The sequence below is a fragment of the Calonectris borealis genome, chromosome 12 (genome assembly GCF_964195595.1).
Source record: "Calonectris borealis chromosome 12, bCalBor7.hap1.2, whole genome shotgun sequence".
NCBI classification, from domain to species: domain Eukaryota; kingdom Metazoa; phylum Chordata; class Aves; order Procellariiformes; family Procellariidae; genus Calonectris; species Calonectris borealis.
This window is the reverse complement of record NC_134323.1, coordinates 19,419,391-19,435,629: the sequence shown is the minus strand read 5'-3', so window position 1 is coordinate 19,435,629 and position 16,239 is coordinate 19,419,391.

The following is a 16,239-nucleotide window of genomic DNA, read 5'->3' as shown; positions in this document are numbered from 1 at the left end:
AAAATGCATTATGAAGCAGTTAACTAGAATAAATATTGGAGGTTGAAAAGGAGTCTGTTTTTAAAAGCTTTTAAATGGACATATCAAGAAATCCATTCCAAAGGTTTGCTCATGAAGTATTTATTACAAGAAGTTTTAAAGTTGGAACCCTAAATGTGTTTTTAGCATGAAATAAGTGCAATAAAATTAAAAAAAAAAAATAGCCCAAGTACTGTTGTTTTGTCAATGCTTCCACAGATGTAAGTATTCTATAAACTGTGTGATATTTGGCATGCTCAACTGCATAACAATCATCTCAACACTCTTTTAGCTTTTATGTTTCTTTTTTTATCATCAGAAGGAGTTCCGCTTGAGCTCTGAACCAGCCAATAGATTGTTTTCTGCCTGCACAGAAAAATAGGGGTAAAACAGGGGTAACAAGTTCTAATTAAGACTCTCCCCATTTAGCTTCCTGATCCTTTAACATGCTTTACAGTAGAAATAGAAACCAACACACTGTAGTAACCGCCCTAAGAATCATTGGCATTTAACCATTTTTTGCATTTCCCATTTATGCAAACAGGAATTCCAAGGGGACCTACCTACCAGGGGTATAAGAAAGGAAGCTTTGAAGAATTTGGCCCTAACAGTTAATCTTAAGTACCATGAATTAAAGAGGAAAGCCAAAAAAGAAGAAGAATTACCTTTCTTTTCTTGTATGCCTACATGGTTTACTGTGGACAGAAGCAAGCTTACAAGAAAGTGTTTCAAATTGCTAAAATTCATAAGAGACTTCCCCCCCTCCCCCTTTCAGGCCCTGTTACAAATTCTCATCTTTTGGGATTTAAAAAGTAAGTTTTAATCCTGGCTCTGCCAATAATCTTCTGGATGACCTTGAGCAAATCGCTTCGCCTCTGTTCTTTCAGCCTAGCTGTAAAGCTGGATTAATTCTTACCCACTCATAGCGGTGTAAATTAAGTGATTGTCATGCAGTATTCTAAAGCGCTACAACATGCAAGAGATAAGCAAGACATACACTAGGCTTTGCATGAACTTTGCAAAGATAAGCTTAGAAACAACTGTCTATGAAACTTGAAGGGAAACTATCAATATTCTTATTCAAAAAGGTTTTCATTTTACATTCCAAATGAATCCTATCTGAAACTTAGCCCATTTTTACTAAAAGCATTCAAGATAATATGCAGATCTTTGATTTGTGCCAATAGGAGTAAAAAAGCGAATTACCCGTTTTTCCTTTTTTTTTTCCTCCTTTCATGACATAAGGCTCTAGACTTAACTTGAAGTATATATTGTTTCAGCCTTGTTTCAGTAGCATCCAAAAATCTTAACAAAATATTGAAATACCTCAATTTTGCAAGACTGGTCATGCAAAATCAGACCACCATCTCATTGCACCTGTAACATGGCAAGACACCAAACAGTGCAGGATGATGGCACAAATGCCTACTAATCTCAATCATTTTTCTAGCCAGTAACCAATTAATTTAGATTTTAAAATATAGTCACACACTTGTTTTGCAAAATATTCATATTAAATGCAAAGCTATATTACCTAGTGTTCCCAATAAGGATTTTAATTAAACTGTTAGCTTTTTGAAGCCAGAGTTATCTAAAGACTGTTCTTCTTACTGGTCTTTTATTGCATCTGGATTTTGTTTTCATTAGTTTCTTTCTTGTGGTGGCTTTATTCCTGCTCTCATTACAGTGAGGATTCATAGATCAAAATGACACTTTTGCAGGAAACTCCCAATTCAGTCAACACTGTTTGCTCATAAAAGATACAAACCTGCTTATCAGGAACTTATTTTCTCTGCATAAATGAACACACAAGAATCACAATGACCTACAGCAGTGAAATTATTAAGTGTCAATAGTTTGCATGAGCAGAGAAAAACTGTTCCAAAGGATTACAGGGCTTTATCCTTCAAGTACTTATCCAGGGTAATAACGTCCATGCCCACATAGACGTTTGCAGGAATACAGCTTTTCACGACTTTAAGGTAATCATCTTCTGGCTTAGTTATTTGTTTCTAATTAAGAAAGCAGTTGCAATGTATACCAGAAAACCAAACCCAAACTTCCTACACGCTGGAATTATATAGTTTGAAACAAAGAGTTTATGTTTTAACATCTCAGCATGCAGAACTGCTCACGTGCTAGAGATTCCAATTCCAATAATCAAGGATCTATCATTTCATTAAAAATCCTCTCTTAGCAAGACTTCATTCTCATTGTTTGACTGCATTTTAATATCTATTCTCTTAACACACTGATAGTACATCCATGGCAGGACACTCTTAAGACAGTCGGGGGTAGACCTGTGACAGTTTACTGAAGGAGATGAAAGAAAACATTTGTAAGGTGAAGAACCTCAAATAATCAGGCATCATAACAATTGCATCAAAAGGTCTTAAGACTAACACAGTGATGTTCCCAGATAAGTTAGCAGTCCCTAAATTAATATATTGTTTATTTAAAAATTCTTTAATGCGATTTTTTCTGTACAAGTCCTTGGGACTAATTGAATACAACATAGAAATCTCGTACAGCTTCATATACTTCTTGAAAGTATTCTAAAATCTCAAGCAACAGCGTCTCAAGGGAACAGAGTGAAGCCATCATCAGGATTGCTCTTCTGGCTGCAACTGAGCTGAGTTACAAGTTTACTGACCTTAGCAGCACTCACTCACTCCCTTCCTGCCAAGTGTTACTCTTCTCTCACATCTGCTGGTAGAAGTGCTTGTGTAATTGTTTTCTATCCTAGTCATGTCAAGTGATCCTGCTTTTTCTTTCTTTTTTTTTTTTTTAAAAAAAAAAAGACTTGCTATTAAAAGTGGACAACAGTTAGTTAAAATAGAAAGACTTTTTGAAAGCCACAAAGTCCTAAAGCATTCTGTGGCTCCTCATTAAATATTCACATGCATAAGAAAAAAGGAATAGAACAATAACAAAAAGGATCAAATTAAAGATACACTAGGTCTTCTGCTAAACAAGTAATTTTTAGGAGGTGGACATCCAGTGGGAGTGAAACCAACAGAAAAAGCAAAGCATGGCAGATTGAATGCAAAATAGGTACGAGAAAGCAAAGCTCTTGCATAAGAACTCCATGAGTTTGTCTATGGGAGTTGGACAAAAATAATTCCACATTATTGACCATCACATGCAAGCCATTTACAGGCTGCTTTGTGTATTGCTAGCATTCTCTATTCTGTCAAAGCATGGCCCTAAATGTTAGGTGAAAGTCTTTGGGTGATGTGTTTAATGCAGCCTTTCTTCCCTCTAGTTAAATGCTACTGGACTTAGTATTTCAATTGCAAGATATCCAGGACAGGCACTGTCTTCCACATACACATATAAAGCAGTAGAATTACATTATTCAAGCTATTCATCCTGCACATGTTGTACAAGCTTTTGCTACCTTCAAACTGTAGAAACAGGAAAATAACCTATTTCCATCAGTTTCTGCTCACCAATTCAGCAGCCTTCCCCATCTGTACATCCATTCTAGAAGAACGTATGCTTTAAATTAAAACTTTCACAGCTGTCCTTCAGCAGAGAGACTAGCTTGCCTGCAGCCCAGTGCTAGTTTCCTATGAGTAGTAGAAAAAGCTCAGGCTTATAGCAATAAATATGCATTTATTCCCTAGTAAAGCCAAACAGTACTGCACTTCAGTCAATGATTAAGAGGAACAGCACTGAAAGATGCCAGAGTACATTCTATCAACCTGACAAGTTATCTAATGCCTACATGAACCAAAAAACATGGGAAAAATGCAAATTCAATCACAAACAAAAGAGGTCAAAATAAACAAATGTAAGGATATCAGACCATAGACTCACAGGATACCTACACGAGGTTAAGTATATACTTGTAGTCAGAAACAGACCTACTTTCAGAACTGCTAAGTTTATTTCTGTCCTATCACAACATACTATTGTTAAAAATCAACTTAACTATCACGACCTGCTTAATACAAGGGCCTATATATTTGATTGTATAATCAGAAAAAGGTTGTTTCTTGTCAATTTATGCATATTCTTCAGCTGGTCACATGCACAGAATTAACTGTATTTAAATAAAGGATTTGGGCGAAAAGGTGTTTGCTTTTCAATGAAGATACACAATAGGAGACAAAATGTATAGTATGCAAAAGGCAAGTTTTAGCTGTTCATCTAACTTGAAGCTTCGAGAAATACATTACTTTTATTTATAAACATGTATTACACAATACCATTCAGAAGCATACACAAGTACTTAGTTGGCTCAAACACTGTACACCCTTTTTAACAATATAATCTGTCTACAAAGAGAAATAATTTTTCAGACTATGGAGGAGTCAATTAATATGAAAAGTATATCACTTAAATACAATTACAGTAACTCATGCAATATCTGATAAAGTAGAATCAGCCTACACTAATACAAATGTTGGGGCTGTCTCAACAGGTATTCTCCACAATAGTTTTATTTTATGCAGTCACTTAAACTGTACACAAGAAAAAACCCAAAGAAATCAATTAAATGTCAAAGGCAACATAAAGACAGTTAGAAGTGCAACGGAATTTTAAAATTATGGTATTAACAAATATAAAATTACAGAAGGGCCAATAGTTACACAATTAAGGGGCTAAACTTTAAAGTTTCAGGGCTGGGAGATATACCAGCTCTATATTTAGATATCACCTGGACTGCAAATTCCAACAATTTTGGAGTCAGGAAACTCAGCTACATTTTTCATGTGGACATGCCTCAGGGGCTGCAATAACAATTCACTGTTGAAAGGAGAAAAGTCAGAGGGATATTTAGTGTGGTATTCATAATTATCAAGATGAGGTAATTAGTCTTTTTCCCCCCGCTCTGTATTTGCTCTTATTCTGTAGAGCATAATAAGCAAGAGGTCATTTTAAGTTCAAAAAGGTTAAAAACATGTATAAAGGAGCAACATTGGAGGCTTCATTATTGCAGAACATTGAAACAAGAAGGTGGTTTCAAAAGGTATTAAATGTCAGGATGATAATAACCATTATTGATTTGCTTCTTCAGAAGGCAAGCTGAACTCTGTTTTAGTAAATTAAATGACTGTGGACAGAAGAGTAAGTCTTGTGTTAATTTTTGGCCCCAACCTGATTTTGGGCTCTTGTGGGAACAGGAACCAGACAATATAGTAAAATGCCAAACTGGGATTTAGGTCTGCATTGTTTTCAGCTATCTATAGGTTAATTGTACTTTCAATTAACTGGCATTTCTAAAGCATTTTTGTTTACTTGGGGTCAATGGCATGAAAACTGTGAAAGTCACTAGAAATCTATGTATACTATCAGTACCTGTGGCCTCTTGCAAGATGCTTAAACTAAGCTTTATTTTTAGAAAAGACCTATTAATTTTCCACTTAAAGCTTATCTCTAGTAAGCTGCCAAAGACAATGATGGGTTTGTAATGATCATTAGTGTCTAGAAATATTTTGACCTGAATTTAGTGCATTTTGAAATAAACATTTTAGGAAGAAGACAGCTATCATTTAACTTTATGGCACACGGTCATGCATTAATCCCTAAGCAATGTTCCAGATGATCTCAAAAGTATGAAAAATGTATTTCTAACATACTATGTGTATAACTGCTTTTATGATGGCTCTCCAGTGCAAGCATCGTAAGCCACTGAATACCTAACAAATAAATTACAGCTAATAAAGGTATGTGTTGACCCAAAGTGCAGCACAAACTTACTTCTTGTCCAAGTTTGCTTGCCAAAGCACTGAAAGAGTGCTAAAAATGGTTAAAAAGATATAAATAATTTTAATACAACTGGCTTCACAAGTATCATACAAGGGAACCTATATTTTTCAGTTATATGAGCTTGCTTTGAAGAAAATAACATGCTTTTTTTTTTTTGTTCTTTAGATGTGTCCTTGGGCTTGAGTAAAAACAGTCTGTGTGTCAGTGACTTACTACAATACCCTCATTTTTTTATATTAATGTATTTAATGGTGCCTAGCAGTGTAAAAAGAATAAAGAATGGTACACATTTATGAATTGTTCTTTCCTGTATGGCATCCAGACCATCTTAACACATTTCAGCCTGGGCCACTTCATATCTCAAGCACAGCTCTCCTTGAGGCTACTTTCCATAGTAACCATCATAAGTGTCAAGGAAAATTATATATCATAGTCCTATATTCTCTAAGTGAAAGAAATACTTCTGTTGTTGTTACCATGATCTGATATATGGCTAGAATGAACATCAACACTAATAAAATATTTAACAGCCTAGATTTAACTTGGCTTGCTATAGGGTGCAATGAAGCTTTTGACTTGATTAAATATTCCACCTCAGTGTGGGATGCAGGTTTAGCATTTTTTAATTCTTCCCCAGAGCACCATGCCAGGTTTTCATATAATTAAGTGGGTACACTCCAGATTGTTCACAACTGGGATCCCTGATGAGACTACTGTCTGAAAACTTTATGTTCTTTTCAAAACTACATATAGGCTGTCAAGTTCCTTAATAATTTCCTTTGTAGTGGCTGTTTCAGAAAGAGTTTTAAGCGATTTATTATTAAGCAAGCCAAATAGACGCTCCCCTTTTAATTTTTTTATCTTTTTTTTTTTTTTTACTTTCTTATTTTATTCTCTGCTATGGGTTTATGGGTCTTAATTACAGGAGTAATTGAGAAAAAGCTGAAACAGAACTAGCTTAATTTGAGGCATAGAAATGAGCCCATTTACAATATATTAATCTGTGGAATAATTAAAAAGCAAAAGAGAAACCTTTAGTTCATTAAAAAAAAAAAAGAGTGACAAAGCTATAGGAACAGAATTATGTTTGATACACTGAAAACACACTAAATCTGAAACACTGTCATCAAAATACCCGCGACTGCAAGGAAATAATCTCATACCATGTGAAACAGTTCTCTCAGGTTTTGGGTTTTTTTTTTTCCCCCTTCACAAATTTAATAAGATGAACAGCTCCTTTATTTACAGGTCTTCGTGCTTTACCAGTCTGCTACCCCCGTCACATCTTGTGAGGATGCAAGTAAAAAAAAAAAAAAAAAAATCAAACGGGAAAGGGGTTCCAAATAAATACTTCATTAAGGAAAGCACAACAGTAGACAAGGTAAGAAGTTTGTAAATAGAGCAAGTCCTACAGTTAGAAAAAAAGACATTACTACCTACATTGTCTTTGTTCAGTGACACAGATGACCCAACCAGCCAACATTAAGTGAATTTTCTGCTCCTGCACATCTCTTCTTTAGCATCCACGAGAAAATACAGTAATCATGGAATAAATTGCACTTCAAGTTGCAGGTGATGAATTCACAGTCAAAGACATGAAAACAGAAGAATATAACAAACACTTCCAATAAGCAATAACAAAATAACCATGAAAGAATCACAACACTGAGCCTTCTTTCTTCTTTTGTTTCACACAAAGGTCTTTAGCAATTCCAGAGATACATGGCTTCCTAACAAGGATCTTAAATTTCCATGTGCTGATCCCAGCCAGAATATCATGTAGGTAACAGATTCAGCTGTTCTTCCTACAACCCATCTATAGGGTAGACATTTGCTTATTAAGTATTTTCAAGATAAAAAGTACAATTCTATTAATTATAGAAATATCATACAATTAATTGTTATTCTGCAACTTAATCTTTAAATGTTTTCTTGTCCTGAATGAATATTATACAAAGTATTAAATTTCATTTTTTTTTAAAACTTCTATACTAATCTTTGTTAATCCATACAAATTCAATTTAAACTGGTGATAAAAGCTTCTGCTTTGAAGAAAACATCAAATAGTACAGCAATTGGTATGTAAAATAAGATTATTTCATTGGTTCAGCCTTTAGTTCCTATATTATTCATCACTCATAACCACAGAATATGAGCATGCTGATCCATGCACGTCAAAGCTAGGTGATTCCAGGTAGATGTAAATACTACATATGCAGGAACGAAGATCACTCAGTTATCAATACAAATACCTAGTACACTCCTAAGTCCCTTGAACACACCGTATTACCATGAATTAATTAAGTACTCATTCAGCATTACCTTACAATCAGTTATAAGCACGTGACTGTGCACATCTACAATTAAAATCTTGCACCATAATTGCAGCGTGAAACTCAGAAAAGTCATTAGCCCCAGTCTCTAACCATTGTAAAAAAGGAAGACCCGAAACACTGTACATCCTCAGTACCACACTCAATTACAAGGGCAGAGAAACAGCGGCAAACCAAGAGACATAAAATCACAGTTTCTTCCCAAGAGGTACATTCCCCCCAAATCCTTTCAATTTCTAATTTTGTTATGCTGTAAATTGAGGTTGTGGCCTTGACTTATTTTTTTCTATCCTTTGGAGATTTCACCAGCCACCAGTGCAGTATTTGCAAAAAGCCATCTGCACCATCAGACAAGTCTCCCTAAGATTCTTCTCCCTCTTGTATAACTATATTTACTATCACGTTACATGAAATACACCTCTGCACAGAGAGGTTTTCATGTTCCAGTTTGTGGGTAATATCTGTGGGGTCAGTAATCAATAAAAGTTTAAATGAAAACTATGAACTATACTCCAGCTGCATTTAGATCTCTAAGTAATGGCATAAGGGCACTTTCATACATGTTAGTATAAAATTCAGAAAACATGCCTCCTTGCCTCCCCTTCTAAAACTGGACACAGACATGTACATTTCAATTTCTGCTCACAAGCCTCATGGGTATACATTAACTGCATCAGCTGCATACAGCGAGGCTTAAAAATTCAGGCCTACGAATAAGGACTACATCATAGCCAGAATTTAATTCTGAAGGAGCTCCCTGTGTTGAGTACGTATTGCATTTGAGCCTTAGCCCTTGGACTGATTGACACAGAAGCATCTGGTTTTCACTATTATTTTAACGACAACACAATGAGCAGTTTCATTTGAAATTCAAGTGTTTGCTGGTGTAAGATACTTGCTCAGGCTTATGGATATGCTATTACTTCATTATTGAATGTGTTCATCATTTACATGAAGGCTTCCTCACATGTTTCAAAACCACCTCCTTGCCCTACATCACAGTATTACTGAATGCAAGACTGCTCCTAAATATTGTTCACTGTAAAGCAGAGAGTGCAGACCTTTAGGTAAACATTGTTCTGGCAACTATGCAGCAAAAAGGGTACAAGGGACAAGCCACTGACATCTGCCGTTCTGAACTACTGTAGTGAGCTTCTGTGACAGGGAAAAATTGGTTCGAGTCTGATAATAAAATTATTCGCAACTCCTGGAAGTAAGCACACCAAAGCACTTTTAATCTCCAAGATGCATTTTATTAGTACATAAACTACAACATGATCCATTTTTGGCAGGGAAAACAAATCTACTAAACTAGAAAGATTTTAAGATTTAGTAACAATGACTTCAGTGCCCACTGGGCCCTGGCTGATGGGTCCACACTCCATGCTGCTCAAGTTCAGCAACTTTCACTGGCTTCCTGACACAGCCTCCTCTGAAGCTTAGGGAAAGCTCTTCCCACTGTCCATGAGGCCTGACTGTGGCCTATTCATAAAAATTATGAATATTATATGAAGTCTCTACCCTGTGATCTGAAGGCATAAGGGGAATAAATGCTAGCTAGTTTGCTTGGATAACATTGACTACAGACACCAGCATCTCTCTACAGTCAATGGAGAAAGACGAACACAGTTACCCTCTGGAAGAACTCCTCTCCTCCCATCAACTATTGGAGCAAACCTAGCGAGATCAGCATAAGAACAGAAGCTAATCTATATGTATTTCCCACTCACCACTTTGCAAACATCATTTTAAAAGGCTAGATTAACTGGCTGACAAAGTATTGATTTTTTTTTTTTTTAATTCCACAGTTGTAGCAACTTTAAGAAACTAAACAAATACTCTGTAGTAAATGCACAGAAACAATAGAAATAACCAAAATAAGCATCACCTTTTCCTCACTGGTGATTCATACATGCATAACTGTGGGAATAATGTGGAGATATCTCAATGGTAATAGAGCTTTTAGAGGCATTTAGAGTTGGTGACAGATTAATAGGTTGGTATCATAAGTTTTGACATCCTTGCAATTTTGGTATTCTTGGTTTTATACACAAAAAACCTAAACACTGTAAACACTTCAGTGCATCAGCTGTAGCATTACACATGTGATTAGACCACCGGTAACTTTATAGAATAAGACCACATGTATATTTCCACATCACAGAGCAAATCAGTGTGCAACAAGAGAACTGAGTCCAAGCACCACAACTATTCCAACAGATTATTTTTGAAAATTATTTCCTCAAGGAAACTCCAGCAACATTAAAAATCAGATCTGTTGAAGACAACAATATAAAAGCAATATTTTCATTGCCATTGGTATAAAAGCAAAAGATTTTAAAATACTTTGTTTCCTGAATATTAAATTCCATGCTGTATAAAGCAATTATCACATCTTTCAATTTCTCAATCCTTGCATTATTTTATTAAAACTAATGAATGTTTTTAGCATACAAGAGACTAAATAAATTTGCATAGGATTATAACAGCCAGTCTACACTCATCCCTGTAGACTTAAATACTAACTGTAAAAGAAGTAACATTTACACAGTAAATAACTATATTGCATCCTGAACTGCTCCTCACATGATCTGGTAAATCCTTTAACTCAGCAAATGCCCGAAGCTGAATTGGAGCAGGCTGGAAAAAACACTCTAATCACAGAGAGACAGAGACTGGTCATCCAGTGCAATGCCAAGGTCACTCGTGGACATATAACACTTTACACATAATCCAGTTACAAGAAATCAGGTCTCTACTTCAATAAAAAACTTGGATTGTCGGTGCTTCAGGTCATTTATTCCCCTAGGCACTGCAGAGCTCAGACTCATTGGGCTGTATTGAGCTATTCATCTCATCTTTTATGATGGAGAAGAAGAAAAGAGAAAGCAATGAAAACTAGAAAGTTCCCATAGTATTCTATACTGTTCACAATCTAAGTTAAAGCACAGGTGAGTTCAGCCCAACATCTATAACCCTGTCATGACAGATGAAAAGTTGTATGTCCTGCCCCGAAGAATCACAAATATTTCATTAAATTTCTCATTCAATTTCTGTGACTAAACACCTAAATAAAATACAAATTACTTTTCATATTCCCTCCATATTTGAGTCATGCAACTTCCCCTTCCTGACAACCTCTGTTTCTCTTCCTCCTCGCTCTGTTTCATTATGTTTAAAAATCTAATAATTTTTACTGCAAGCAGGAAAATGGGGACATAGCTTCTTACTCTTACATCCAGCCTTATTTCTGCAGGCTAGGAGGTAATTTAATTAAGAACTTACTGCTTTGACATCCATATTCATGCAAGTGTAAAAATCTGGCTCAGCAATCAAGGAGAAAAATTACAAACATTAGTTTAGAAACAACTATTACAAGGAAGAATTTGCTACTATACTGTATGATTTGTGATATAAGCATAATAGTTTTGTGCAGAAAAGATGAGCTTCATATGCTGTCCTGTAGGATTCTGTCCACCTTACATTAGAGCTAGCCATAATTAAAAGCATCTGCTTAAATCTTTGGCCTCATTTTCCTCTAATGTGCCATATGAGCCTTAACAAGAATTAATATCAAGGAACTGACTGAACTGGGTAAATACTAGTAGAAGTATTATCTAGGAACTGAATCATCAACTAGGACTTCTCAAAGTCAAGGAAGACAAAATAAGGAAAAAAGGAAAGGGCTATTTTTAAAGGGGTGGGGGATAACTTTGCCTAACATTTGCCTTTTATTTTTCATACTAAAACAGAAGATAGAGTTTTGTTGCCGTTTCTCATGAGCCCAACATAAATAGGGGGAAAAAGAGCAGCTTGAAGCCTGTATGCTGCCAACTTCCATGCTAATTATAAGCATTCTGTGGTTTCAAGGGTGAAGTACATTTACATATAAACCCATGTACTATATTCCACTTTTATTTACTATCAAACACTGCAAGAGCAAAATCAAGCATCAGACAATAAAGCAAATCAAGTCAAAGTTCATAAGAACATTGGCAACTTCCAACATTGTATTTAGGACCCACGACCAAAAATAAAAAAGTATCACATTCATTTTAACTGTGGACCGAAATCTTAAAGACATTTCTTAGAATCTTAAAAAAGAGCATTTATTTTCCTTTTTTTAAAAAGGTAACACTTTTGAGTCTGAGAAATAGACTCAGTCCACCATCAGTTATAAATATTCTTAAAGTTGGCAGAAAAAGTAAGACATATAAACCAGAATTTTATCATAAAAGTTCTGATTCTACAGACACCTAAATAAAAATCCTTAGCTTCGTAACATTATTTCAGAGAACTACTCAATACAGAAAGATTAATCACTTGAAACAAATATTACCATGATCTGATCTCAAAGACAGACATCTATCCTGTTCAGTACTTCATTTCATTACCTAGCGAACAACTCACTGCAGGCAAATTAAAAAAGCACTTGAAGATCTGAAAAATCAGGAACGAAACATTGAACCCAGCAAGCCTTACAACAGAACTCTAACAAAATTGTTCAGTTGAGAGCACAGAATTTATTCTATAGCCTCTGGGTACAAGCCTCATGTGCTTAAAGCCAGATAATTCTATAAAACAATACAATATTTATCTAAAATTAAGATTAAAGCTAAACACTGGCTATAGCTCTGACAAACATTGCTATCTAATTTTAAACAGACAGCTTTGGGAGTTGTAACAAAACAAGCCTCAGCATTGCCATATAGAATTGCCTATCTGGAGTGTCTAAATAATTGAAGAGCTAGTGCGAAAGCTGAAAAGATCCTGCTTTTTACTAAGTAACTACAGCAGATTTTCTTTTTCCAAAACCTTATGAGATTTATGAAATCTCCAAAATGGGATATTCTCTCATATAAAGTCATTTTACAAACTCTTTTCCAAGCTATTACAAAACGCATTTAGAGCTTGCAACACAGCTTACCACTATGCTATGACACTGTAAGCACTGCTAATTCACGAACCTTGAAAGAAAATCAGGGGAAGAGGCCTTTCATAATCACTCAGCCTTTTTCCTAATATCAACCTGAAAAGGGCTGTTTCTCAATTAAACAAATAGGTCTTTTTAATATTTTTAAAAAATCTTCAGTGTGAGAAGTATGTTAGAAAAAGAAAGTTTGTGTATACACCCCATTATTACACACAAGAATAAAATCTTAGTCATAATACCTTTATGATAGGTGGTAAATAATGCTTCCTTATAAATCTCCCTAGGATGAACACTATACAGGCACAAACACAAACTTTATTGGAAAGGCATGGCTCCATCTTGTTTCCTTTGAAGTTAACTGAAGTTCTGCTATTCTTTTTAATAGTAGCATAGTCTGTTCCTCATTTAAGACTCTTGTCCTACATACGCTTATATGGCACTCCACACATAAGTGCAAATACTTGGGGGGGGGGGGGGGGAGCAAACAAACCCCATGCCACAGGACTATATTCATATCTAGCATAAATCAGTCCATCTTCATTACAGTGCAATTATTGAGCAGAGAATCCATTTTATGTTTACTTAACATTTGAACAGACTAAAGAGAAAGAAAGAAAAAAGATCAGATTGACTTTCCAACTTTTATACGCTTCTCTTTTTGCATGGAGACAAAAGTTACAATTACTAAAGCATAATTAGTCTCTTTCAATCTCCAGTTTTCTGATAATAACATTCAGTTTTCAACAAAGCCAAAAAAAGCCAAAGAATATAATAAATTCATTTCCAAAGTTTAGCAAGGTCTTTGTTATTTCAAGGAAAATAAGTTCTTGGACCTGAACAACTTGCTTATCTACCTTTGGATCAGTGGTCTCATTTCTGTAGGAAATGTCAGGGAGCAGCAAGGGCTCGCTGCTCTCTATGGGACAAGGAGCCGAGGACGGTAACATAGCCCCACCATACCTCAGCAAGGTGAGCAGAGCAGGCCCAGGTAGCAGCCAGGTTCAACCAAGAGTCCAGATCAACAAGCAACTCTATGGTGTAAGGTCAAGCCAGGAACGTGAGCCAGGATCAGGTCCAGTGACAGAAACCAGAGTCAGACACTGCCCAGTAATTACCAGGCATGCCCATAATGGCAAGACAGATCCCAAATCAGGCCAGGAAGCGAGTCTACAGTTTGGGATCAGAGACACTCACAGCCAGGCACAGGCATGGCCATGGCTGAAGTAGAAAACCACACTCTTATAGCCCAGCTTAGGAAGAGACTGAAACCCCCCAGGCTGAGCTGAAATGGGGCTCCTGGGCCCACGGGAAGGTGTGAGACAAGGCCCCAGGTGAGGCTGGTCAGGGCCGTTAAAGTCTATTAGTGCCCCCAGGTCCTGATAGAGAGACATGTGTTTTCATTTTTCAAGCAGCAGCTGAAGCAGATAATAGTTTTCCCTAGAGGAAAAAAAGCAGCAGTAGAAGATTTCAAAAGAAATGTCTTACTTTACAAAGCCTTATAACTTACACCACAATGTTTTTTTGTCCATGAACAAATACAGGTAGCTAGTTTTTATGCCCTGTGGGTTACGCAAGAGAACTTGCGTTATTGTAAGAATCATAACCAAGGCCAATCTGAGAAGGTTGTCAAAATGAAAAGAATAGAAGTGATTTCCGTGCACGACTTTTAAAAGCTAGAAGTGTTGGACTTGATCCTGAGAAATGCTGACCATTTCCTGTGAGGTTGTAAGCCTTCAACTTCCATCACCACTCTCCCCGTACTAACATCTCAATCTTGGGCTTCTTGAATTTTCCAGGAATCTCTGAATCATACGGAAACTGAACTGGTGCATAAGGCTTTCTACTAATATTTTTGTAAATGCCTTAATGATTTGGTTTAATTAATTTACACAGAGTTACAGGAGTGTCTTAAGACACCAAGGAGACATTGATGTGTCTTCCTGTGGATATGTATGTGCATAAGGGTATCTAGGTTTTCTGGCCCATGAGTTGAAAGCAGCTGTTTTGTCCTAATGGTTTTAGAAGCTGATGTGCACTAACCAAAAATGCCACAAAGACTAACTAGGCTCCTGCAGACTTTTAGCACAATTTTTAGGCTTATGTTAACCAAATTTGCATCATGGGTTGTAAAGAAGTTTATTATGTAATCATATATATGACAAACAAATACAGCAGACTAAAGATCATTATTAAACATACCGAAGGAAAAGTTCAATTTCTAGCTACTCTTTATTGAAAAAAAACCAAGTCTGTCTACCTGTTGTTATGAAGCATTGCTAAAAAAAGATTTATTTTGGTTTTCAAATGGAAAAAGTTGTACTTGGCTAATGGATACACACTTAAAACAGCAGCATTGCTGTCTATAAACTGTGCACATACAAGTATCATCATGTTATTTGGTGAAAGTTCTTACTTACCTATTCCTCTGTCTCTGAAAATATTAGCTTGGGTATCTGACATAGAAGCTTTCTTTGAGAGCTTGTTTCTTTTAGAGGTGAAGCAGAAGGACTAACCAACCAACTTTTAAGGGCTTTCACTTTTGCTGAAAATGAAGTTATAAAATTGTTAAGGGAATTTCTGAAACTTAATTCCTTGCTTGTGGGATTCAAATGTTTTTAAGAAGTATTTTTCATATACTATAATGCTTCTGAGTCATGCTTTCACTCTCTTAAGGGTATCTTAGCTTATCTTATGACCCTCAGTTCCCAGGGCTATACTGCTCACATAGCTTTTTTTTTTTCCCCTTTCCTTGGGAAGCTTTAACACATTGTTCTAGAAATTTGTAATTAGGTAGTGCTCTGTTTTTATGTTTGTCTCTTGACTGGTAGAGAGGGCCTGATTCCCTCCTCAATTCTTACTTCGAATATTGAGAATCAAGAATTCCCTGTGCTTCTGAAGGTCAGAACAATTGATGCTCAATTCTAATCTCACTGACATCAATCCAACCTATGTGTTTTGCTTGGCTTAACGGGCATGTAACAATAGCAATGACAGAGCACACAGCATGTCAAAAGGAGGCAAATACATCTTTGTAAGACTGAATCGGGAACAATATGTGTATGTTTCACTTCATTCATGGATAGTCCTGATGCACTTTAGAGGACTTTGGGCTCATGACTGGAGTTTTTTGCTACAGGTCCCAAAGGGCACACTACTTTCACGACTGCGTCCTCAAATTACACAATCAAATTTGTGTGGTTTCCTGCACTTATTTCAGAGCAAACAGATTCCAGCAGG